We start from the raw sequence: 27595 nt of genomic DNA, 5'->3' as shown, positions 1-27595 counted from the left end.
TAGTTGGCAGTATAGTTCCCCCACAATGGTAGGCAGCAAACCCCCCCCCCCCCCTCCACAGTGGTTGGCAGTATAGTTCCCCCACAATAGTTGGCAGTATAGCTCCGCCACAATAGTTGGCAGTATAGTTCCCCCACAATGGTAGGCAGCTCCCCCCCCCCCACAATGGTTGGCAGTATAGTTCCCCCACAATAGTTGGCAGTATAGTTCCCCCACAATGGTAGGCAGCACCCCCCCCCCCACAATGGTTGGCAGTATAGTTCCCCCACAATAGTTGGCTGTATAGTTCCCCCACAATGGTAGGCAGCTCCCCCCCCCCCCCACAGACATACAGCTTCCAGCCATGTACAGTGTACGGCTGGAGGCTGTATGTCTGTGTGCTGCCCCCACAGTGTTCCGGTCACCGCTCCTCTGGCCCGGTGTCACAATCTACTGCTATGGACTATGGACCATAGCAGTAGGTGCCGGGACCGGAGGAGCGGTGACCGGAACACTGAAGATTATGCGCCGCCGGTCACTCAGCAGGCCCCGGCCGGCGCGCAACTTTCTCTGGTCCTCCTGTGCCTCTATGGTTGTACGCACGAGACGTCACTGAGGTCCTGTGCGTACAACCATAGAGAGGCGGAGGATCGCAGGAAGACCACAGGAGGACCGGAGGAGGACGCGCATCGGCCGGGGAATGGTTAGTGACCCGCGGACATCCTTATGTCACACAGGGATGTCCGACATAGGAAAACCTATGATTATCTGCCCAGGCCGGCTCCTGTTTGCGACTGCAGACGGGGGCCGGCCAGAGCAGGTAAAAACTAATCCATGTATACTAAAAACCATGGTGCCTCCAGCTGTTGTGAAACTACAACTACCACATGCCCGGACAGCCTTTGCCGGTCCGGGCATGCTGGGAGTTGTAGTTTCACAACAGCTGGAGGCACCCTGGTTTTTAGCATACAGTTATTAATAATTCACCTGCCCGGCGCCCGGAACTGTATGTTCCAGGCGTAGGGCAATAAACATAGCCGGTGTGAGGTAAAAATTCACCGGCGGTCATGAGGCTGCTACGGGCGCAGCCTCTGTACTTACCGCTGACTTCCCGCTCTCACCCTCAGCAGCCTCGGGCGTATATTCGCCGTATAAGACGCACCAACACAAAAAGTGCATCTTATACGGCGAAAAATACGGTATTCTAAAGTGTCTTGGAATTGGTTTAAATTTTCGGATCCCCTCTGTATCAGATAATTCCACTCGCATGGCCGCTCTAATGTCTCTGATGTGTTTCTGTGCTCGTATGTGTAATTCTCTAGTTGTCATACCGATGTAAATAAATCCACATGGACAAATTGCATAATATATAACTGAGGTCGACTTACAGTTAATATGATGAACAATGTTGTATTGTTTGGCATTGCTAGAGTCCATAAAAGTATTGGTTCTAATCTGCGGGCATACCGAGCACTCTCCACAGGGTACTGATCCCCATCTTGGTCCATGTGAGGAAAAGATATAGGGGAAGATTTATCAAAACCTGTGTAGAGTAAAAGTTGACCAGTTGCCCATAGCAACCAATCAGATAGCTTCTTTCATTTTCATGGTACCCAGTGATAATTCTCACCTCTCCCTTTTCTTGTTTTTTTCTCCTTGGGTTCCAATAACCTCTGCGATTAATTGCCATAGCCCTTGAATATCCATTGGACACAATGCGTGGTGAATAGCCCCTCCTTAGGAACCGTCTCTCAAGTTGAAATGCTTGATTTTCTAATTCCTGTTCAGAATCACATATTCTCCTTGTCCTTAGAAATTGTCCGTAAGGGATTGCACGTATAGTGTGGGATGGGTGAGAAGACCTTGCATGAAGTAATACGTTGACACTTGTTTCTTTGTGATGTATGGTGGTATGCAGGGGTCAAGTCCTGGGAAAATAAGTGTGGGAACTCACCCAAGATTTTCACTCAAGGGCTAGTCCTGCAGGACTCCAGCTAATGGAAACAGTGTTCCTGCTGTAAAAAAAGGGCAGGAACTCCGTTCCCATGCGTTCCTGCAGGACTTGAGCCCTGGCAGTATGTACCTGTCCCTTATTGTCTGTAAAAATCTTTAAGTCAAGAAAATCAATTACCTGTTGACTAATGGTATGAGTAAGTCTGATGTTTTGGTCATTGTTATTCAGATCCTGAATCAATGTTACAAGTGATTAAGACATATCTTGGCAGATGAATGAGATATCGTCTATAAATTTCATCCCGGGGATGACAACCATTTTCAGATGCATCATAAGTAAGCACTTGTTGCTGCTCTCATTTACCAAGAAATAAATTTGCATACGATGGGGCGCATGTTGTGCCCATTGCCACTCCTTGCGTTTGCTGATAACATTTATCTTTAAAGAGGAAAACATTGTGGTGAAGTATGAACTTCAATAAGTGCATCAAAAGTTCCAAAATTTAAGAATCCAAACCCTGCATCATCAGAAAGTACCGACAGGCTGACAACCCGTGACTATGTTGTGCATGACATGATACATACTTTTGAGAAATATTGGCCCTTATTGTCGCAGGACCCTGATATAAAGGGGATTATCACCCCTCGACCATTGGTCACAGTGAGACGAAGTGAAACTTTGCGAGAATATCTGGTGAGAAGTCATTATGTGTCACTTAAACAATATATCATTTCCTCACAGGGAAGATGGGGATCAGTACCCTGTGGAGAGTGCTCGGTATGCCCACAGAAGATTAGAAATAATACTTTTATGGACTCCAGCAATGCCAAACAATACAACATTGTTCATCATATTAACTGTAAGTCGACCTCAGTTATATATTATGCAACTTGTCCATGTGGATTGATTTACGTCGGCATGACAACTAGAGAATTACGCATACAAGCACAGAAACACATCAGAGACATTAGAGCGGCCATGCGAGTGGAATTATCTGATACAGAGGGGATCCGCAAATTGAAACCAATTCCAAGACACTTTAGAATACATCATAATGGCCTTGCTAAATCATTAAAATTCAGAGGAATTGATTGTATCCATATGGGGATAAGAGGTGGAGATGTAAAGAAAAAACTTGAACAAATAGAATGTAAGTGGATCTGCACTTTAAAAACCATCTCTCCATTTGGCCTTAATGAGCACTTGGGTTTCTTGTGTTTCCAATAGTCCACCATTCTCAGGGTATAATTGGTTTTTAGCTTTGAAATGTTTTTAGATGGGAGTGAACGGTGTGGGTCGTGGGAGTTATCCTTATCTGACTGTGTGGGGGTATATGATGTATTGACATTGTTGATATTTATCTTTATTCTAGTTCTTCTCCAAATGATTTTCCAGCGTTGCGCTACCCCATGATATGGATTGGGATCCGTCATCAGCAAGACAGTTGGAATTTATGCTGTGTCGATATAAGATATCCATTTTATTTTATTCAGTGTGAGGTTATATATATGGTCATGATATTTCTATCAATTAATGTACTTTGTATATATATTTTTTTGCATTTGTTGAAATTTTTTGTTTTTTGTTCCTTTTCACGATTTATTTGGCCCAATCTTATTTGTATTTTATCCTATACTCATAAGTATAATTCATTATATATATTTTTATATAGAGTCACCATGCACATGTTTTATATGCACATTCTTCACCATCTTTTACGCACTTACACGTATTCTTCATGAGCATTTTTGTTCAAATGATGTCCGCAGTATAAATTTAAAATGTATCATACACTATGTATGTGGAGCTATACATATATACTACACACTATGAATTATAGATTCTTTTCTTTGCATTATTTATATAGGGATGGAGCTATATTCTAGATAACATGAATTATATCTTTCTATATTATTTGTTTTACATTCATTTACATATCAAATTTATTTTCATATTTAAGTAATTATTTTATCATTTCATAGGTACACACATTTTTGGATTTTATTTTTCATGAATTACATTTCATGAATTATGTTACAGTTGATTATTCTATGTATTATTTTCCTATTAGGTTAACTAATTTTCCCATTCACATTCTTATTCACGTTGATTCTTTACACACACACACACAATTCTTTACACCAACACTATCATTCTCATATTACACATCAAATTTATTTATCACACAAAATCTCAACATACACATGACCCAGTTTTGTTGTATTATAAGGTCCCACCATTGCTGCTACTTCACTAAGATGGCGGCGGACGTTGTGGGCACATGCGCGGCTCCATCCAGGTGCGGGACCACGTGACTGGGCTCAGATGACGGCGCATTAGTGTAACTTTATCATGTTTAATAAAATTAGAAATGTCTACATCAGGTTTTCTGTAATTTGATTAAACTTATTTCTTTGGACATTATTTTTGTGAGTATACTTGTACGAATATCTCTGCAAAAAAAAAAAAAAATCTTTTCTTTCACAAGATTTTTACATAGAAGTAATTTACTAATCTGTTAAACTTTCTGGCACCAGTTGATTTTAAACCAATTGTTTTCCACCAGAGTAACCCTTTAAGAACTATCTTCAGCAGAAAGGAAGAACATGGAGTCCCGGAAGTGATGTTTTGCCCTCCACAAAGCCTCGATCTTAACATTATTGAGTCTGTGTGGGATTACATGAAGAGACAGAAGAAGCTGAGTGAGGCTTCATCCACTAAAGATCTCTGGTTATTTCGTCAAGATGTTTGAAACAACTTTCCTGCCAAAATCCTTCAAAAGCTGTGTAAATGTGTTCCTAGAAGAATTGATGCTATGTTGAAGACAAAGGGTAGTGGCACCAATATTAATTTGTTTTACATTCCTCTTCTGCACATTTACTTTGCATTTAGTTCATTAATAATGATAAACTATTAACATTTCTATTCTTGAAAGCCTTTTCACTCTGTAGCATTATTTTTCAACACCTGCCTAAAACTTTTGCACAGTACTGTATGTCATTTGATCATTAAAAAAAATCTTCTATACATGCATTCAGTAATAAAACTAAAGGCTAGTTGCTACATGAGTAAATACTGTGACTATTAATTAACTGTAATCATTATAATCTAATTACTGAGAAATCTTTGCACTATAACCTGATACTAGGGGAATGAATGAAGCCAAGACGGACAATCTAGACATTTTCTTGATTTATAACTTGACCAAACAGTGACCTCTAATGGTCACCACTGTTATCACAGACCTTGGAGAATTACGATCCATCTCCAAGAGATAAGAGAGGCTCTTTTCCAACGTTATGTGTCATCTCTTTTCATGCTGAGAACATAAGTTATACATTTACTTCAGCAGTAAATAGCAAAACAACTAAAACATGGCTAATTCCATTTCATCTCTCTCTGGATAGTTACCAGCAGCATGTACAATGAGGATTTGCGTGCAAATCGTACTATAACCCAAGGCTTTACATAAACTAAATGCTCAGGTCATTGGGAAATAACTGGTATTTCCAGTTCTATCTTTGTACTTTTCTGCACGCACACTACAGTAACAATGATCTAAGCCAGCTTGAGAGGGAGAGGTGAGGAAAACATCCTAAATGCTAGTTCTGGTCTCACCTCATTCATCTTATTTGAGCCATTCATCCAATGTCTGAGCCTTTACTTGTGAAGAATATGTTTCACGCTGCATATAGGATTTATGTTATCCCAGGCATATGTCCCTATAAATATAAGATTAGTACATGATGATGTCCTTTCTAGGACCCTTACCTACTTTTAGCTGGTCCTTTTCCAACTTATAGACCTAGGATTCTGGTGCTGGTCAGATATTTCTATAACTGGAGAAAGAACCCTAACATAGTGCCTCATACAATGTAAACCACCGCCAGCATAGACCTAGAACAATAAGAAGACTACCATGGAATTGAGCCTGATATGCTGAACATGATTATTAAATAGGTACTCCGCCGCTAGACATGTTATCCCCTATGCAAAGGATGGGGGATAACATGTTTGATCGTGCAGGTCAGGCAACTGGGGACTCCTATGATCTCCTCTGCAGCACCCCAGTCATCAGGTGTACGGAGCGAACACCGCTCTGTGTCGAATGACTGGTGATCACATCTCCCACACCCTCTCCATTCATGTCTATGGGAGAAGGTGTGACAGCGTTGTACTAGCCATCATGCCCCCTCCCATAGATATGAATGGAGGAGGCATGGCGTGACATCACGATCACGAAAGCCCCAGACTACCATGACCGTAACGCCGCAGTGCCAGATCTTGGGGGTCCCAGTGGCCTGACCCCCCAACCCACCCCCCCCCCCCCCCCCCGCAATCAGACATGTTATCCACTATCCTTGGGATAACATGTCTAGGGGTAGAGTACCCCCTTTAATGTTTGCAGCATATGTGACTTTAGTTACAAATATTGTTCACATTTACACTTACAATTTATAATATTAAGACTTTATTATTTGAGTATATGATTTGTAGGGTAATATTGCACATGCGTTCTCTGAGCAATATACAGGATGACAGCTTGATGGTAGAATTGTAGCTGAAAATATATATAATCTTTGCAAAACATAGCAGGCTAACATACCGTAGGTTATTATATTTGATATAGGTTAATAAATAATACATTAACCCCTTTACAGGCCATAACACTTTTACCTGAGCAGAATTGGAGTTAGTAAGGTGGACTACAGCCCGAACCCTGGAGAGGAGTCCTTTCCCGGTAGTTTAATTCTTTATATGCCATGGTCAATAAAGACTGCACCAGGTAAAAGGAATGACAGGAGGGAACTCCATCTGTCACTGCAGGCTGTCGGGCCACACAGGAGCAGCAGGGTCCCAGCTATAACAAAGGCATAGAGTAATACATTATATTACCTGTCTGTGTAATACTGACGGGTAATAATAATGCTTTGGTATACTCAGTATAACAAAGCATTATATAAAAGTGATTAAAAAACAATTAAAAGTATTTAATAAACAAAAATAAACAGAAAAATAAAAACAAATTTGTTTTTCATAAAGATTGTTTTATTTTGTAACATTAGTGACATTACATCATAAGCCCCGATAAAAAAAAAGCCAAAAAAAACATGTCCAGTAGAGACCAAAAGTTTGGACACACTTTCTCATTCAAAGAGTTTTCTTTATTTTCATGACTATGAAAATTGTAGATTCACACTGAAGGCATCAAAACTATGAATTAACACATGTGGAATTATATACATAACAAAAAAAGTGTGAAACAACTGAAAATATGGCATATTCTAGGTGGAAAGTGTCCCCAAGTGCAGTCACAAAAACCATCAAGAGCTACAAAGAAACTGGCTCACATGCGGACCGCCCCAGGAAAGGAAGACCAAGAGTCACCTCTGCTGCGGAGGATAAGTTCATCCGAGTCACCAGCAATCTCAGAAATCGCAGGTTAACAGCAGCTCAGATTAGAGAGCAGGTCAATGCCACACAGAGTCCTAGCAGCAGACACATCTCTAGAACAACTGTTAAGAGGAGACTGTGTGAATCAGGCCTTCATGGTAGAATATCTGCTAGGAAACCACTGCTAAGGACAGGCAACAAGCAGAAGAGACTTGTTTGGGCTAAAGGACACAAGGAATGGACATTAGACCAGTGGAAATCTGTGCTTTTATCTGATGAGTCCAAATTTGAGATCTTTGGTTCCAACAACAGTGTCTTTGTGCGACGCAGAAAAGGTGAACGAATGGACCCTACATGCCTGGTTCCCACCGTGAAGCATGGAGGAGGAGGTGTGATGGTTTGGGGGTGCTTTGCTGATGACACTGTTGGGGATTTATTCTAAATTGAAGGCATACTGAACCAGCATGGCTACCACAGCATCTTTAGTTGGACCAACATTTATTTTTCAACAGGACAATGACCCCAAACACACCTCCAGGCTGTGTAAGGGCTGTTTGACCAAGAAGGAGAGTGATGGGGTGCTGCGCCAGATGACCTGGCCTCCACAGTCACCAGACCTGAACCCAATGAAGGCAAAAGGGCCAACAAGTGCTAAGCATCTCTGTGAACTCCTTCAAGACTGTTGGAAGACCATTTCAGGTGACTACCTCTTGAAGCTCATGAAGAGAATGCCAAGAGTGTGCAAAGCAGTAATCAAAGCAAAAGGTGGCTACTTTAAAGAACCTAGAATATGCCATATTTTCAGTTGTTTCACACTTTTTTGTTATGTATATAATTCCACATGTGTTGATTCATAGTTTTAATGCCTTCAGTGTGAATCTACAATTTTCATAGTCATGAAAATAAAGAAAACTCTTTGAATGAGAAGGTGTGTCCAAACTTTTGGTCTGTACTGTATATATACACATTATCATAGCCCCAAGAAAAACTTCAGCTCATCCTACATAAAACAAGCCATCACACAGCTTGGAATGCAGCGACGCAAAAATAAAAAAAAATTCATAAAAATACGGGAAAAAGATATAAATAACTGTTTTACTGCATTCATACAGACCCAAGGAATAAGGATAAATGTTGATTCGTTCGACTTATGTGCCCAAGGGCTATGTGAAACATGGTGCTGCTTGGCCCCACAAACTTTGACAGACAGGAGACATGTTTACAACAAGGTCTAAGCACAAACACAGTGGCAACTCTTTTTGTCTTTGAGAGTGCTGATCTTTGGTACAGTGGTTGTGGGGGTAGTAAGGGGGTTTCAGAATATACTTGCTAGTCATACTTCAGGCATTATTGTATGTACAACATATATGGGATCTGAGCTAAAGTAATCCAGCATGGCCATTGCCATGGACTGTCTACTTCTTGCTCTGACTGTGTATACAAGCACCATAACTTTGATGGGGGTGCCGGGTATTGGACCCTAAACGATGAGTTGATAGTCCATCGTGTCCATAGGCCATCAATAAAAAGTTTCGGAAAACCACATTACTGCTTCCCTGCATAAATATGATATGAATCTGATATGAATATTCTTTAGTGCACTACAGGGTGTGTCATGCAGAAAACAATATGGAAAAGTGCACATAAATGAAACAAATAAAAAAAAATGGTTATAAGTCATGCCAGTCATAAAAGAGAAAATTGCTGTACATGCGATCAATATAGAGATATAAATATGCTGTATGCAAGCAGATCTAGGCAGGCGGACATTGTTCTTCTAATTCCACATCTGAGGAGAACATTCAGGTTTAATATCCAATTTGTTCTTGAATCCCAGAATCCAGCCGTTTTTCTTCCATTCGCAGCCACTCAGCGGCCATGTTTTGATAAGCTAAGCAGTTTTTCTTTTTCCTTTGTAAGGATATTTCTATCTGATATTTATAGGAAACAGATGGACTGCAGTGCTTTAAGTATATAAAGTCTGGTAAGGTTTAGATTTACTGGGTGTTGCTTATGTCTATACTTCTTTATTTGTATAACCAGATGTTTTTGTTTAACGTACCTGTAAGGCAAACATAAAATGCGAGGTGTTTCATAAAAAGAGTGTAAAACATGCAAATTTACACAAAATGGCTTTAAACGTTTAAGCAGCCTCTAAAAATTACAAGTAATCTGTGACTGACATGTCCTCCATAAACTGCAGATATATCTTTAGGATGTCCTTGTGTAGGAAATTTAGAGGGAGGTAGATGTGCTCAATAAACAGCTCTCTTTACTTACTAGGAGGGCTAAAAACTTTACGTCCTGTAGATAAGAAGGTTCTAATGTCCTGGGATGTCTATAAAATAACTTGGCTGGAGGGACATACTATAGAGAGAAATAAAGGGTTACCAAATACTTCTGGATTTCTTTAGGTATTGACTAAATGACAATGCCTGTCCCCAACTGGAGACGTGACATAACGCCATGCCCCCTTGTGACGTCACATCACGCCCCCTCCATTCATGTCTATGGGAGGGGGCATGACGTGAGATCACGAGGGGGGTGTGGTGTTACGTCACATCTCCAGTCCCGAAAACTTCTGGTTTCCAAACCTGGAGTGTGCTGCAGGGAGATTGCGGGGGATAAAATGTCTAAAGACGGAATACCCCTTTGAGTTATAAATCATAAGTTCAGTAAAATTTAGATTCAGTATAATGTGTAACTTATTGATTAATTCCCTGTTCTTTTCTCAGGAGTCCAGTGGGCGGTGTTACTTAATAACAGGATCACCAGCTGGACTCCTAATAAGAGAAACAGCAGGGATTTCAGTCAATGAATGACAAGTTCATCTGAATATTTTTCTATAAAGATATATATATATATATATATATATATATCAATTTGCTTCTGCCCTTTAACATGAAGCCAATAGTGTAGATAGCATTTTCATGGTGACAGGTGATGTTTGAATCTTTGTAGTATATCTGTACGGTTCTGTATCCATGAGACATAATAGGTTTAAATCTCAGGGGTGTGATCATTGACTGATTTTATCTCTTAAAATATTGACAAGGAACCCCCAAATTCTTATGGACAGAAATGAGGACACCAGCATATTGCATTGTATATAAAAATGAAACAGGGAAAAGTTATAGTCATCTTCCTGCGATAGGAATTGATCACCTAAAAGCTCCTACATTATCCTGATGCCTGGAAAATATTATTTAAATATATCCAATCTGAATGGAGTAAGAGTAAGATTGAGCTGACGGGCAGATGCTGAGACACTACTTCCTACTAGACCTAATAACTGACTGATAATTAAGTTAACTAAAAACTACTAAAAAGTGAGAAACACAATGGGGGTCATTTACTAATGTTATTACGACTGTTTTTTCTCAGGTTTTTCGCCCATATTGGCCCTCATTAACTAAGAGTGGAGTGTCGGTTTGTGTTTTATTTTTTCATTTCCAATCTTTTTTTTCTATTGGTATTTACTAATCTGTCGCATTTTTCCCAATCTTTTTAGTCGCATGGGAGAAATCTGTTGCACGGTTTCTGTTGCAGGGTTCATCTGTCGCAACGTAAAATCTGTTGCAGGGTTAATTCTGTCACATATTAAAATCTGTCGCATGCATAATTCTGTCGCACTGAAAATTCTGTCGCAATGCAACAGATTTTTTTTTTTTAAACACCGGGAAACATATAGATCCATCAATGTACAAGTCGTGGTTGGCCCATATTTTTATATAATTCACGTAGTGGCCAATTATCTGGGTTCCTGCTATGATGTATTCATTTTAAGGAATACTGAATTGTATACTCGATTTGAAGGGGACTATGGAGAGTCTGTTAGGTGAGTGTATGTTTCTACAGTAAAGCCAATAGGTAATCATATTTTTTTATAAAGACTTAATGAAGCATTGAACTGGAGCTGAAGGTTAAAAAAAATTTCTTCCCAGAAAATTCACATGATTTTCAGAGTGGTTTTGGATGAAATGTAAGGAACATGCCTCTTTTCCCGAAAACCAAGTCCATTTTGTAGGGTTTTTTTTCCCCCTCTGAGTGATTTGGATTCTGTCGGGTTTTTTCTGTCGCACGGTCCGTGCAACAGAATTTAGGTGCAAAACTCATCAAAAAGAGTCAGAATCCTGTTAATAAGTATTGTGTTGCACACTCTGTGTGCCAGAATTTGTGACCAAGAAATCCAAAAAACTGACCAACTCTCCATTTTACTCAGAAAACCAGAAAAGGGGTGTGGTCGCTAGTGAAAGGGGCATGGTCATCAAAAAGGGGCATGTCCCCAAGAGTATAGAAAAATCCCAACATATTTACTAATGTTCCCACATAAAATGTGGTGGATTTGAGCTCCTGAAAACCCTACAGCTCAGCAGTTGTAAAAAGAGCAAAATGTAGGGAAAAGTGCTAAATTAATAAATACTGTAGAAAAATACCTGCAGGGTAAAAGACCCCAAAAAGAAAACTACACTCCACTCTTAGTAAATCAGGCCATTTTCTCATTCATTTTTCACATGCTTTTTAAAAACTTGACTAAATACATAAATATATCTGCAAACTCTCTCTAAAGTGGCAATTATTACAATAGTCTACAGTAATAACCACCAACTACATTGTGTACTTTTAGCAGGATAAGTAGGTCATTGTTTCAGATACTGAAATTAAAGAACATAATTCAACCGCCATGTGTGAACTGAGCCTGATGGATATGATGGACATGTCATTGACCACAGTCTAACATCTAAAGTGTGCCTGCCATGTATAAAAACTTTTGACTTGTCACAAAGACATGTCAAAAGTTTTGATTGGTGGTGGTATTAGGGCTGAGACCTCCACTGATCATTAGAATGAGTAGTGAGAAGTGCCTTATCTGCATGGTCATGCTGGCAAGGAATTATAGGGGGAGATTTATCTAAACCTGTCCAGAGGAAAAGTTCTCCAGTTGCCCCTAGCAACCAATCAGCTCGCTTCTTTCACTTTTAACAAGACCTCTGCAAAAATGAAAGTAGCAATCTGATTGGTTGCTAGGGGCAACTGGGTAACTTTTCCTTTACACAGGTTTTGACAAATCTCCCCCATAATCATTATTATAATTTTTCTGTATTATTTTGAGCTGTCCTTGTGGTTCCTGTTAAAACAGATGTAGTCCAGGAGGACTGGGGACATCTTTTATTTTTTATTCTTCATATGGTTTATTGTTAATCCTTCTGTTGTGTCTGACCTTGACACTGTACTTTGCAGGTTCTTTTGTTTTTGCTGCCTATCTATGCATAAAGCTACTTGTTGCTCACTTGGCTTCAGCTGTTTGTGCTTGTAGGTATCATGTTTTATGCCATGTACCATATCAGATGCTCCATGTTGTTGTGGGTATTAGGGCCAGCCCAAGGCATTGTGTTGCCTGGGTCTGAGAATTAAATGCTGGCGCACCAGGGCCGCACTATACACCACACTGTGACAAACAAGTGCAGTGAATAAAACTACTGTAAACAGACTTGTATCCCCCCCCCCCCCCAACAATACATAGGATCTAAATACCATATAAGTGATTACAGTCTTTTCCGATCAGAGTCATCCTCTTTCATTTTCTTCTCCATGTGGCCCAGACCACCATGATGACTTATTCCAGCCAAAACATAAGTCTTCAGCATCTGCAGGGCAAACATGTTAGACTTTTCCTGTGCCCAGTACAGTATTATCCCTAGTGGGATAATACGTTTCTAAGTAGGTAGTTAGGTTGCTAGCTAGGTAAGTTCTCATCAAAATACAGTAAAAATGGAATTCCATTTGGACAGTTTGTTAGATTGAAAAAGGAACAATACATCCGAAGAGACTTACTATGAGCAGGCAGATGATCTAGAAAAAAGATTAAGAGAAAGGGCCTATCCGGAGAAATTAATAAGAAAAAGTAGATTAAGAGCAGACAAAAAAGAAAGACAGGATCTCCTACAAACTAAACCCAAGCAGAGTATGAAAAACGTTTCACATTCATCTGTGAAAATTCTCCCATGAACAGGACAATAGAGTCAGCTATTAGATGAAATTGGTACATATTGGAAGTGGATCAGGACTTAAAAAATGTAGCAAGTAAAAAACTTCTTATCACATATGAACGAAATAGAACGATAGGGGATGCACTAAAAAATACAGAAAAAACAGAACGGAATAAAAATACATGGTTGGGTGATCTCATACCAAAAGGGAATTTTAAATGTAAAAACTGCAATTTTTGTAATTATAACATGGCAACAAAACATCTGAGGATAGGACCGATTCATCACTCATTAATAACGAGTTAACATGTCGCTCAAAAAACATAGTATATGCTATTTTCAGCCCATGCGGCTTTTATTATGTGGGGAAGATGGGAGGACAACTGTTCGTGCGGATCAGAGAGCACTTTTACTCCATTCTCACAGGTAAACAGGGAGCTCCCCATCTTCTCTCCCACGTAAGAAATGGAAATAACCCAGAGGTCCTGTGTTTTGCAGGACTTGAAAAAGTGGAGCCAAAGGCAGGCGAATGCACAGATAAGAAACTCCTTCAAAGGAAGTTGCAGTGGATTATCAGATCCAATGCAACAGGGTTAAATGACAGAACAGACATAGCAGTGTGATTTTGAACCTCCGACTATTCGTCTTTGACGTTGAACGTGGGTGTAACCTGAAGTGAGTGATCACCTGTACAGCTTACCTGTATATATGATGCGTATGGCCAGAAGAAGCACTGCGAAACGGAGCTTGTTGCCTATCTGTACCCCCCCCCCAGAATGTATTGTGAGTATATCGAATAAAGAAGTTCTGAAGACATGAGTTGAGGAGTGGCCGGCTTTCATTTTCCTTTGATTGAATTCTATTTTTATAGTTCGGGCATTTTTTTTACACACGATGATACCACATATGTTATGTTTATTTTTGTTTACATAATTTTATTTGAAAAATGGGAATAGGGGGATGACTCATACAATGGGAGCAGGACCAGGGCATATATTTATGTACTTCATCCTTAAGGGGGTTAATAATATGAATAAGCACCTTCCCTAATAAAAGTTTGAATCACCCCCTTTTCACATTTTTTTAAATAAAATAATGTGAACAAAAATAAGTATAAACAAACGCCCGAACTATTATAAAGTTAATTAAACTGCACGATCAATGGTGTACACGTCAAAAAAAGTGTGTAATAAAATTGATCAAAAAGTCAAAACAAATATGGCACCGATAAAAACTACAGGTTATGGTGCAAAAAATGAGCCCTTAGCCCCTGTATACATTACAAAAGTGTCATAGGGGTCAAAAGTGGTCCATTTTAAGCACACTTGTTTTCTTACAAATGTTATAATTATTTTTAAAGTAGTTTAACCCCTTCATGACCCAGCTAATTTTTTTTCTTGCTCACGCTTTCTTCTTCCTTAACTTCTAAGACCCATAACCTTTTATTTTTAGACCGACAAAGCTGTATTAGGGCTTATTTTCTGTGTGACGAGTTGCACTTTCCACAGCTACACTTTTTTCTATCATACAAAGTATTACGGAGCCAGAAAAAAATTATATGTAAGGCAAAATGGAAAAAAATATTTGCACAATTTTGTAGAGCAATAATTTTTTCGGACAATTACGCATGCGGCGTTACCAAATATGTGTATTTTTTTCTTGTTTGTACATTGTTTTATTTAACAAATTAGAAAAGGAGGTGATTTGAATTTTTATTAGGGGAGTGATTTTTTTAAATCTTTAAAAAAAAAAATTACATTTTTTTCTAAACACACTTTTTGGCCCCCCCTAGGGGCTTATCAGAAGCTATCATCAGATGGCTTACATAGATCAATGTAATGCTATTGCATTACATTGATCCATGAAATCTGTGCTCTGTTGCTAAGGGCTGACAAAGTCAGCCTTAAAGGAGAACTCCAGAGTATAAAAATTGTCGCCCACACTGCTGGCAGTAAAAAAATAAAGGTGTACATACCTTCCTCCGCTCCCCCGGGCCTCCGGTAACCGGATCTGGTCTCCGCCGTGATCCACTTCCTGGTTGCCGGTGGTCGGAGAATCATACTGCGCTCAGCCAATCACCAGCCGCAGCGAAGTCCGACTCGGCCGGTGATAGGCTGAGCGACAGTGTGAGATTGGTTCAGGACACAAAATTCTTTACTACACCGACACCTGCTGCCGGGGCCAAAAACGTCCCGGCCGAGTCGGAACTTCACTGCGGCTGGTGACTGGCTGAGCGCAGTAAGACTCTCCGACCACCGCAACCAGGAAGAGGATCGCGGCGGAGGCCGGAGCCGGTTACCGGAGGCCCCGAGGGAGCGGAGGAAGATATGTACATCTTTATTTTTTTACTGCCGGCAGTATGGGGACAATTTTTATACTCTGGAGTTCTCCTTTAAGCAATTACAGAGCCATGGAAGATGCCAAGTACAAGGTAAGGCATCGGGCTTTCCTAGCAACCCACAGCAGCTGACATGATGTGGACCCGACCTAAAGGCCTGCTTCATGTCCGCTCACCTGACCCATGATGTACATGTATGGGCCGATAAGGGGTAAATAAAACAAAACCTATATGAATTGAGTATAGTTGTAATCATATGGACCTATAAAATAATCAAAAAGTGCACTGCATAGAAATCGAACCCCTCAAAACTTGCTAAATGGTAGACCTCAAACCAGGACTCAAAACAAATACACGACCCAGACCAGAATAAATGAAGAACCTAATGCACAGTGGATGGTGCAGTTAAAGGGGTTGTGTGCTGCCCTGCAGTTTGGAGCTCCGCTCACAGTGTCCGGAAGTCCATTACTCCGAACGCTGTGTGCGGACTTCCGTGTTCGCGGCCGGCGGGCGTGACATCACGCCCGGCCCCTTCGTGACGTCTCGCCCGCCCCCTCGTGACGTCTCGCCCGCCCCCTCGTAACGTCTCGCCCGCCCCCTCAACGAAAGTCTATGGGAAGGGAGCACGGCCGCTGTCACGCCCCCTTCCCATAGACTTTGGTAGAGGGGGCGGGCGTGACTTTACGAGGGGGCGGGCGAGACGTCACAAGGGGGCGGCGAGACGTCACGAAGGGGCCGGGCGTGATGTCACGCCCGCCGGCCGCGAACACAGAAGCCCGCACACAGCGTTCGGAGTAATGGACTTCCGGAAGAGTTATGATTTTTAAAAGGTAAGGAGGAAAAAATGGAAATGCAAAAATGGAAAAACCTTCCGCCCCCAAGGGGTTAATATATAAAAACAATATTTTGTACAAAATAAAATAAATAAATAATCAGCTTTGTGTGTTGCCTAGTAGTGTTGAGCGGCATAGGCCATATTCGAATTCGCGATATTTCGCGAATATATGGACGAATATTCGTCATATATTTGCTAAATTCGCATATTAGTAATATTCGCGTTTTATTTTCGTATATGCGAAAACTAGCATATGCGAAAATGAGCATAAACGAAAAATCGCAAATGCGAAAAGTAGTATATGCGAAAATTAACATATGCGGAAATTAGCATATGTGAAAATGCGCAAATGCGAAAATTAGCATATGCGGAAATTAACAAATGCGAAAATTAGCATATGTGAGAATTCGCGAATGCGAAAATTAGCATATTCAAAAAAGCTAATTTTCGCATTTGCGAATGTTCGCATATGCTAATTTTCGCATTTGTTAATTTCCGCATATGCTAATTTGCGCATTTGCGCATTTTCACATATGCTAATTTCCGCATATGTTAATTTTCGCATATACTACTTTTCGCATTTGCGATTTTTCGTTTATACTCATTTTCGCATATGCTAGTTTTCGCATATACGAAAATAAAACGCGAATATTACTAATATGCGAATTTAGCAAATATATGACGAATATTCGTCCATATATTCGCAAAATATCGCAAATTCGAATATGGCCTATGCCGCTTAACACTATTGCCTAGCAAAGGTTGCTTATTGGAAGAGTTTTTTCCAGGATGGTTGTTTAATATGAAAGAGAAAAACACTTTTTGGATTTGACGGGAGTATGGGGAGGGTGCTACAGAATTCTCCCTCCTGGATTTTCACACTTACCTTAATAACATCTGACCCAAAGTGCAATTTATTATTTATTTTGAGAAACATAAAATAGGCGTTTTACACAGTAGTGAGAGATGACAACTCATTAATTCATGAAAAACAAAGTTTCCATTCATTTTTACACCTTTCCCTCTTTCCTCTCCAGGTATATCCATCTCATCACGATCGGATTAAAGGACGGGCACCCAGGGGGGTATTTATCAAAGGATTTATGTGTTTTTTTCACGTAACTTTGGCGCAATACTTTGGCGCAGTGTCTTTTTGCGCCAAAGTTTGACGCATCTTCTCCACTGTCATTTTTACAACTTTCTCAAAATCACACGGTCCTGTGTGTGATTTCAACTTTAGTCAGTAATTCATCATTTGCGCCAAAAGATCTTTGGCACAATTTTGGCGCAAATTCCATTTTTTTGGCGCAAATCCCTGCCAAGAAATTTTGCACATGGAAAACACACTTAGCAATGTCAGAAAATGTAAAGGCGTCAAAATACATTAAACATTTTGGTTTGTGAAAGCAGCGACGCCTCCAGGGCTGCTCAATACTATCCTGCGACATAGTTGTCTCTGAGGAACCTTCACCCTCCGTTGAGCCGGCATTGGACATGGCCGCACAGGTTCAGGAAAGGTGAGCACTAAAGCAGTGGTCTTCAACCTGCGGACCTCCAGATGTTGCAAAACTACAACTCCCAGCATGCCCGGACAGCCAACGGCTGTCCGGGCATGCTGGGAATTGTAGTTTTGCAACATCTGGAGGTCCGCAGGTTGGAGACCACTGCACTAAAGTAACAAAACAAAAAAAAACTACCCAAGTTGAAAATAAAATCCATTTCACATGGTGGCTATAAATCCCACAAAAGAAAATAACTCCTGTCGCTTGCTGATATACTGCAGGAGGGACTCCGAAATGGCCGCTCTACAGGGTAAAATACGCGTCTTCTGTGGGGGTAAGTTCTGTGTAAAAGGCGCTGTGAACGGCTTATTTCAACATTTGAGCCAAAATGACTAATAACTTGCACCAAATGATAAATTTGGTGCATGTCCACGAAAACCAAAGTGAAAAAAAAGGGTAAAAAGAAACTGTCAACAGACAAAATTGATAAATACTCCCCCCCCCCCCCCCCCCCCCCAGTGTTTATGTCCAGGGACTACAACCACTTAGCATAGGAAAAGGTCCTAAATAAGAGAGAGCAGTGGCTGTTCATGGCATTATGTGACGCCATCTGTTCAGTTTCACACCAGCATTTGCTACAGGAGCCTTCTCCTTGGGTAGGAATCTGGGATTCACTATGTCCAAATCTCTTCATCAAATATAGACAAGGAGAAGCGCTCCTAGTGTGATAACGTATTGTAAAAAGGAGATGGAAAAAGCAATAATGCTCACCGAGTATAGTTGTACTACAGCCAAGTACAACTATGGTGTAAACATGAGATAACCCTCAACGGGCGAAGATCGGCAACCGCTCCTGGTAACACAGGTGAAGCACTCAGACGGATCCCTCCAAGGAACAGCACAGGATAAAAGCGGCGCACAAGACTTAAAAAGGTAAAATTATGTATTTACCCGGCATGCAACGCGTTTCGCTGGACAACCAGCTTCATCAGGCATGAATGCCTGATGAAGCTGATTGTCCAGCGAAACGCGTTGCATGCCGGGTAAATAAATCATTTTACCTTTGAAGTCTTGTGTGCCGCTTTTATCCTGTGCTGTTCCTTGGAGGGATCCGCCTGAGTGCCAAATCTCTTCATGGATGTTTAATGTGAAGAAGGCAACATGCTTAAACTCCAATCCTAGGTTTAGATCAATGCCATAACCTGAGCAACCAGGTGGATCCACAGCATTTGGTCTACTTGAGAGGTGGACTGTAGTTTCAGCCCTGTTTAACTAGAGGACTAGGGACGGACTGGCCATCGGGCAGACCGGGCATTTGCCTGGTGGGTTGGGCCGTCCGTGGGCCGTGCCATCAGCCTGCCCTAATTTAATACACCAGTTTTCTCCACTAAACCAGCCACTACTTTGAAAGTATCAGCCGCAAACCTTGCCCCCTACCCTAAAAGGTGCCTCGATCCAGGCCGGTGATGGTCCCCCGGTCCCAAGTGCAGTGAGCTGGGGCAGAGATGCTGATGCTTTAAGAGCAGCAGGAGACGTCCGTGCGCAGGCACCCCCCTTACATCCCGGACGTCCCTGTCCTGGCTGCTGCGCTCCGAGGAGGAGAGGGACCAGGAGCGTGAACTAGCCCCCTATGCAAGGTGAGAGATGAAGGGGGAAAGGCTGAAAGTTTAAAGCAGGATAATGAAAGGGAGGGAGGGGGAGTAGCAGAGGAGAAGAAGGCTGGGCAGAAAAATGTGAAAGAGCATGACTGGGGTCTTGGGAGCAGAAAAGTGTAAAGGGGGATGACTGAGGGGTGGGGAAGAGGAGAAGGGGGCTGGGGGGCAGAAAAGTGTGAAGGATGACTGAGGGGTCTTGGTCGGGTGGGGAGGGGTCTGTATGTGCAGTAAACTGTGAAGGAGGATAACTGAGGGGTCTTGGAGGGAGCAGAAAGTGTGAAGGAGAATAATTGAAGGGGGGTGCGGAGGAGAAGGGGGCTGCGGGGATTTCGTTCTCGTTCACACTGGGGACATTCTGTCAGCGGAAATCAACTTGCAGCAGAATCCCATTGTTTTCTCTGGGATTCTACTGCTCTGTGCATAGTGTGGAATCGCTGCAGCGGAATGGACGTCTGCCCAAAAAAATAACATGTCCATTCTTTGTGCTGAATTTAACCCGACTGCATTGCTATCTATGCGATGCAATGACTTTGGTAGAGCCTGCTGCAAGCGGACATTCAGCTGGCTGATTGTCTGCAATGTGGATATGAGCCTTTAGGGGTCCGAGGACAGGACAGGCTTGAGAGTCTGCTAAACAGAGGAAACAGTGTGTGGCAGAGTTATATTCGGGAGGTGCAGTGTCTGGCAGGGTTATAATGATTAATAATTGTCTTTATACAGAAGATGAGCAACCAGTGATGTCTGAGCATTAGACACTGCAGATAAAGATGGCGCTGGAAGAAGTCCTGACGTCTGGACCAGATGAAGAAGAAAAGGAAAGACAACAGAGAAGACATCACTCAGGTCACTGATATTGTGTATTCTCCTGATTGTCCTATCACTGCTGAAGTCCCTTATCATTTCTGCAGTGGTGATGGGTGAAACTGTACCCCAATCTGTGGCTATCCCGCTGTTATAAAACTACAACTCCAATCATGCCTGAAACTCTGCAGGCATTATGGGAGTCGTAGCTTTGCAACAGCTGGAGAGCCACTTTAACCATGGTGATTTTAGACTATGCAGCCTATTTTATTTAGGTGGGGGTCTGACTGCTGGGACCCACACCCAAAGAAATGGGCTGCATAGTCTAATATGCCCGGGCCAATTTTTGGTCCCAGTCCGGCCCTGTAAAGGACTGAGGGAATTTAGAGAAAGAGCAGAAGCCAAAAAGGTCCCTTGGAGGAAAATAAAAGTTTAAAAAGTAATATCAATTATAATAAATATTTATTAATATAGCACCAACATAATGCACAGCATTTTATTATATATAATGCAAACATAATCCTAAGCACTTTACAATTTCTAGGTTACATATCCAGACAGAATCAGACAGACTGTTGGACCAAGAAGAAGAGTGATGGCCCTCCATAATGATCCAAACTTAACACAATTGAGATGGTTCAGGATAAGCTGTATGACAGCATGAAGATAAAGCAGCCAACAAGGGCTCAGCACCTCTGGGTACTTCTTTAAAGGGGTACTCCATGCTTCGCTCCCTCCGTTCATATCTAGGGGAGGGGGCATGTCGCCTGACATGCCCCCTCTAATAGACATGAAAGGAGGGGGTGTGGCATGACAACACAAGGGGCGTGGCCTTGACATCATGACCACCTCCACAGGAACCCAGCATTTGTTCAGAATGCCAAGTGCTGCGGAAGATCACTGGGGCCCCAGCGGCCTTTTGATAGGGGATTAAATGTCTAGCAGCGGAGTACCCCTTTAAGACTGCTGGAAAACCATTCCAAGTGACTACCTCATGAAGCTGAAAGAATGCAAAGAGTGTGCAAAGCAGTCATCAAAGCAAAAGGGGACAACTCGAAAATATTAAAAATATTCTGGCTTAACATTTTCTTGTTTACTACTTTATTTCATATGTGCTCCTTCAGGTTTTATGTCTTTTAGAATGATCTACAATGTAGAAAAAAATGTGAAAAATAAAAATGTGACTGCTACTCTATTTCCCTATAAAAATAAACAAGTTACAATGCAATAATAGATAGAATCCATGAATTGTCTGGGCACTAGTAGCCTCTTCTCTGTTCAGAAATCCAATACTTTCCTCCACAAGTGGCCAGTCCAGACCATGGTACCATCCAGGATAAACATTGTGAAAAATCTAGTTCTCACTTTCCACAGGAACAAGACACTGAAAAACAGATTACATAAACATTATGAGAGCTATAAACAAATTGACAAAATTGGCAGCCGGCACTATTTAAAAAGTCCTTGTTAGTACAAGTCAGGATTAAAAGCACTTTGGCAAGTTGTCCTGCGGATGCGGTTACATGCTAGACTCTTGTAATAAAAATGCAGTTACACTTAAATTATAAAATTAGATCTATGTATGATGGATATATGAGCAAAAAGTTAGCTGTGTTGACAATAAGGAATTTCAAGGGGTTTAAAGAGTAGGTGATAAATGCAAGATGGCTTGAAGTCACATCAGAGTGATATGGGACTGACAGATACCCATAGGCTTTGAATGGAGTGGCAGCATAAGAGTGATTGATGTGGTCCCAGCAGTAGAGACCCCAGGAATCAATCTGGTGAATAAGTAATACATGTCCTTTGGGAAAAACCCTTTAATGCATACAGCTCATGTAATTTGGAGGGGCAAGCTGTGCATAACTAGCTTGCCCCCTGACTGGTGAGCAGTTAAGGGGTTAAGAAATGTACAGGCAAGGTTTTTAGAGCCCTCCCCCGCCTGTAAAACCTGTGGGTAAATATAGTGGTATGTCCCATGGGTGGGGGGGAAGGAGTGCACCAATCAGGGGTTTAATAGTTTCCCGGGCTTTCAGGGGCCCTCCCCTGGGTATTTATAGCTGTGGTGCCTCCCTCCCCCCCCCCCCTCAATCTGCCCAGGACCCAGAGTTTTGCCCTCCCTCCCTCCCTTTTTTGTATCTCTGTTTATTGTAAGTCACAGCTTGGCGGTAAGAAGACGGTGAAAGCGGGGTCAACCCGGGGTAGACCTCTACACAGGACAGTGTGGCAGCACCTCTCGGGTTGGCAAGAAGCCAATCGGTGTCTTTGTTACAGTTGGATTGTTATTTATATAAATAATTTTATAAATAAAGCTGTCGCCGATCCCCACCCACGGAAAAGTTGAATTGTTGTTGTGTCAGTTATTATTTAATTAATTATTGTAATAAGGGGGAGGGATAGTTATAGCCTGCTAGGAGCTAATTGGGTTTCAACAGTCTGGATATTTCTTAAAGTGGGAAACCATTGAAAAAGAAGACAAGGCTATAAAAATAAAAAATGAACTGTGTTTACCTCACTTTTTCCCCCATGCAAACTGGGTCCCCACTAATCTCTATTTCCTGGTTCCCCTCTAGGCACAAGGGAAGGGCCTGCTCAGCCAATTACAAGAGGTGTGTCCCCGCTGTAGCCAGTGATTAAAGGGGTATTCTGGCTTTATACATCTTATCCCCTATCCAAAGGATACCCACAATTGGGTGCATTCTGTGCCTGGTGCTGCCTCTGAGATGGGGACGTGACATCAAGGCCATGCCCCCTAGTGACGTCACGCCATAGACATGAATGGAGGGGGAGTGAGGTGACGTCACTAGGGGGTGTGGCCATCACATCCCTGTCTTGGAGGCAGCACCCAGCACAGAATGTCGGGGGCGGCACCGATATATCGCGGGGGTCCCCAGTGGCGGGGACCCCTGTGGTCATACATCTTATCCCCTATCCAAAGAATAAGGGGACAAAATACCCCTTTAACAGAACAGGCATTTTTTGTGTATAGAGATGGAACCGGGAAGTAGGGATCAATCGGGACCAGGTAGTGTTAGAATGGCGATGGTGGGGTCAATCTGTGTGACATCTAAATGGTTTATAGGCATCTATTGCCCCATCGGCACCTGGTCAGCATGACTGCTGGGACACAGATTAATTTCCACGGCAGAAATTCAAGTATGCCATTTACTTTCACTTACCCGACTGTGCATGTGAGAGGGCCGGATTGTTCACCTGTCAGCTTTATGTTGACAGGATAATACACTTCAGTAGTAGTGCAGTGTATTATATGAACAGGAAATTACAGTTCAAAATCCCCTTTCAGGACTTAAGGAGTAAAAAGTTAAAATTAGTTAAATATGATTTTAATATAAAAAGAATCCCCCCCCCCCCCCTCCACTTACAATATAGAAATTAACACAGATTTGGTATTGCAACGTCTTTAACAACCTGATCAATGATCATTATTAATTCTACATGGTGAACATTGCAAAAAATAGATATGCTGGAATTGCTGTTAAAGGGGTACTCCGCTGCTCAGCGTTTGGAACAAAACGCTTAGAGACGGCGCCGGGAGCTCGTGATGTCATAGCCCCGCCTCTCATGACGTCACACCCCGCCCCTGCAATGCAAGTCTATGGGAGGGGCATGACAGCCATCAGGCCCCTCCCATAGACTTGCATTGAGAGGGTGGGGCATCATGAGGGGGCGGGGCTATGACATCACAAGCTCCCAGCACCGGCTCTATGCATTCAGATCATTTTGTTCCACACGCTGAGCAGCGGAGTACCCCTTTTATTTTCCTCCCAATGAAACAAAAAAGGAACAATCAAAAAGTCATATGTACCCCAAAATGGTGCCATCAAAAAGTGCAAAAAAACAAACAAAAAAGCCCTCATATGGGTATGCCGACAAAAGAAAATGTTATGGTTCTTGGATTGCAACAATCAAAAAAAGAAAAACATTGCTTGGTCATAAAAGGCTAAAATTCTGCATCCTGCAGCCTCCACTAGGAGGAGCTCATATGCTTACTGAAGACAGATATATTTTTGCATTCAATAAAAACTGTATATATCTGTACGCATAAAGCCCCCTCTAGTGGTTTTTGCAGGCATCCACATCCTGTTCAGGACTTTCACATTAAAGGACATCAGCAGCGTGATTTACACTTCTCCCCTATCCTGTGTTTGATTGCGGGGGTTCCGACCGCTGGGACCCCCTGTGATCTCCTGTACAGGGCTGTCCCGTGCAGGGGACGTGCCGGCAGCAGCATGACGTTGCAGCCGGCACGCCTCCTCCATACATCTCTATGGGAGAGGGGGGGAGGCAGCCTTCGTGCCTCCCCGTCTCCCCCATAGAACTGTATGGGGAAGAGGAGGAGAGGGGGGGGCCCCGTCGACCTCTAGGTCGGCGCTACGCGCCTTAGCGCTCACCATGAGCGCTAATGGCGGCGCCCCGTTAGGGAGATCGCAGGGGGTCCCAGCGGTCGGACCCCCCGCAATCAAACACTTATCCCCTATCCTGTGGATAGGGGATAAGTGTCATACCGCTGCAGTTGTCCTTTAATATTCCTTATATAACAGCAAACAGCAGGAAAACCTTAGACAGCCTTATGTATTCTGGAACCTATGGAACTTTATTATGACCAATGGAGTCCCATGTGGAGTTTTATATGATTGACTGAGTTTTCCTCTAGAGCAGTGCTTCCCAACTACCTCCAGCTGTTGCAAAACTACAACTCCCAGCATGCCCAGACAGCCATTGGGCAGCCTTGGGCTAAGTTTCCACTTTTAACCAGAAAAAATAAAATAAAAAAATGCCCAGATTCACGCACACAGCAGGTAGGTCACTTCAAAGATGCAGCTTTTCTGGCATTTTTTCAAAAATAGTGGATGTTAGCATTGCCATTTTTTCCCCTACATTTTTATGATGACAAGTCATGGGATTCTTTCATTATGTGACTGATGGATTTCTTGGGGGGGGCAGAAAAAACACTAATGCTAAACTCTCATGGTGTTTTATATGGCTTTATTTATTAATTAATCTTTTTGCTCCCTTAGGGTACGTTCACACGTGCGGATCTGCTGGTGAAGGCCCCGCTCTATGCTGGCTTTATATGTGCCTGCTGGTAGCGGCAATACGCCGCTACCAGCAGACACCCTGCAGCGATGTGTGCGGCGTACTCACACATCGCGGCCACTCTCCCTGCTCTGAGCTAGGTAGAGAGCTCCCGTGATGTGGGAGTATACTGTGAATCGTACATCGCAGTGTGCCTACTGGTAGCGGTGTATTGCCACTACGAGCAGGCACTTGTAAAGCCAGCATAGAACGGGCCTTCACCAGCGGATTTGCAGCGTAAAATACACTGTAAATCTGCGCATGTGAACGTACCCTTAGACTTGTATGGGAGAGAATCGCCAAGATTTAGTCCAAAATAAAAAATAAAATTAGTGTTGAGCGGCATAGGCCATATTCGAATTCGCGATATTTCGCGAATATATGGATGAATATTCGGCATATATTCGCTAAATTCGCATATTCGTAATATACGCGTTTTATTTTCGCATATGCGGAAATTTGCATATAAAAAAATTAGCATAGGTGGAAATTTGCATATGCAAAAATTAGCATATGCAAATTTTCGCATATGCGAATATTCGCACACCAGTCTTTACACCACACAAGCTGGAAGCAGAGAGGGATGATCACTGTGATGTGACTGTGGAAAAAATAAAAAATAAAAAAAAACAATATTCGTATTTACGAATATATAGTGCTATATTCGCAAATATTCGCGAATTCGCGAATATGCAATATTCACGAATAAAAATTTGCATTGCGAATATTCGCGAGCAACACTAAATAAAGTGCCATAGTCTCAACATTCTGTGACTGAGGCCAAAACACACACACACAAAAAAAAAAAAAAAAAAAAAAGAGTAAAAAAAAAAGAAAAAGATAAATCCCAAAGAAAATCCCCAGTGACGGTCAGCTAACAACTGACTATACTTTTTTTTTACATAAAAAAAAAATAATAATAATAATAATAATAATAAAACGCCGTGCGGCGTTGGTGGCTTTTTTGGGTGTTTGTGCAGAAAAGAAATAAATAAAAGAAAGAAGTGGAAACCTAGCCTTACAGTGATTTTCCTATCTTGCCAAAGTAAATGTCAATATGTTATCGCTTGACATGTCAGCATACAGGGCCGTACAATAAAGCTTCCAATGAAATCCGTTTAATAGGTTTGGATATGCAGCCTTCTATTATTTTCTATTGCCAGCAATGTCATAATGTCATAAATCTCTGAATGAGCTTGTTCAAACACAAAGAACAGAAGTACAATTGTGTATTCAGGAACTGCCACAAGTGTAATGTCTCAATTGAAACATTATCAGAAGTTTACTATGGGGAGTTGTGAAATCTCATTGACATCCTGTGGTTGGGTTGAAAATTAAAGGGGTTATCCAGGAAAAAAACTTTTTTTATATATCAACTGGCTCCAGAATAAACAGATTTGCAAATTACGTCTATTAAAAAATTGTAATCCTTCTAGTACTTATGAGCTGCTGAAGTTGAGTTGTTCTTTTCTGTCTAAGTGCTCTCTGATGACACCTGTCTCGGGAACCGCCCAGTTTAGAAGCAAATCCCCATAGCAAACCTCTTCTACTCTGTGCAGTTCCCGAGACAAGCAGAGAGGTCAGCAGAGAGCACTGTTGCCAGACAGAAAACAACAACTCAACTTCAGCAGCTGATAATTATTGAAAGGATTAAGATTTTTAAATAGAAGTCATTTACAAATCTGTTTAACTTTCTGGAGCCATTTGATTAAAAAAAAAAAAGTTTTTTCCTGGAATACCCCTTTAATACTACTGGCGCATATCTCCATCCCGATATTTGCAGTGAGATATTGATCTACCATACACGTGCATTATATGTATTTGTCTAAAGCCAGATTCACGCACACAGCAGGTAGGTCAGGGTTTTGGGACATTTTGTGCAGTGTGCAGAAATTCCTAGGAAGGCGTAAAACATAATAAATATATTTGGCAGTCCATGTACGCTTTTATGTGGTCAGTATGTGCCGGATTTCTGGCATATTTTGCTTTGTTAATCTCCCCATTGTATTCTTGTATTGTATTGTATATTGTTGCTGTTGTGGTGTTGGAC

At 41.8% G+C, this 27595-nt stretch overlaps 1 protein-coding gene and 2 long non-coding RNA genes across 4 annotated transcripts in view; 2 read left to right on the top strand and 1 right to left on the bottom strand.

Annotated features, from left to right (window-relative positions):
* Positions 1-1643: 1643 nt before the first annotated feature.
* Positions 1644-4981, top strand: LOC130362658 (uncharacterized). Its single transcript, XR_008891510.1, has 4 exons — positions 1644-1701; positions 2675-2792; positions 3306-3427; positions 4500-4981. It is a non-coding gene; the product is annotated as an uncharacterized LOC130362658 (long non-coding RNA).
* A 7528-nt stretch (positions 4982-12509) lies between these two features.
* Positions 12510-27595, top strand: part of LOC130362655 (cytochrome P450 1B1) — a 61560-nt gene continuing 46474 nt past the window's right edge. The window contains exon 1 of the mRNA XM_056567525.1: positions 12510-12640. The gene's annotated coding sequence lies outside the window, so the exon portion shown is untranslated. The remainder of the gene's footprint in view (positions 12641-27595) is intronic.
* The window catches only part of LOC130362656 (uncharacterized), a 35058-nt gene continuing 28284 nt past the window's right edge, over positions 20822-27595 (bottom strand). For both annotated transcript variants that reach the window (XR_008891508.1, XR_008891509.1), the window contains exon 3: positions 20822-21832. This is a non-coding gene — a long non-coding RNA (uncharacterized LOC130362656). The remainder of the gene's footprint in view (positions 21833-27595) is intronic.

The sequence above is a fragment of the Hyla sarda genome, chromosome 3, assembly GCF_029499605.1.
Source record: "Hyla sarda isolate aHylSar1 chromosome 3, aHylSar1.hap1, whole genome shotgun sequence".
In the NCBI taxonomy this organism is placed as follows: domain Eukaryota; kingdom Metazoa; phylum Chordata; class Amphibia; order Anura; family Hylidae; genus Hyla; species Hyla sarda.
The sequence above is the reverse complement of the archived record's forward strand: the minus strand, read 5'-3'. Positions and strand labels throughout refer to the sequence as shown.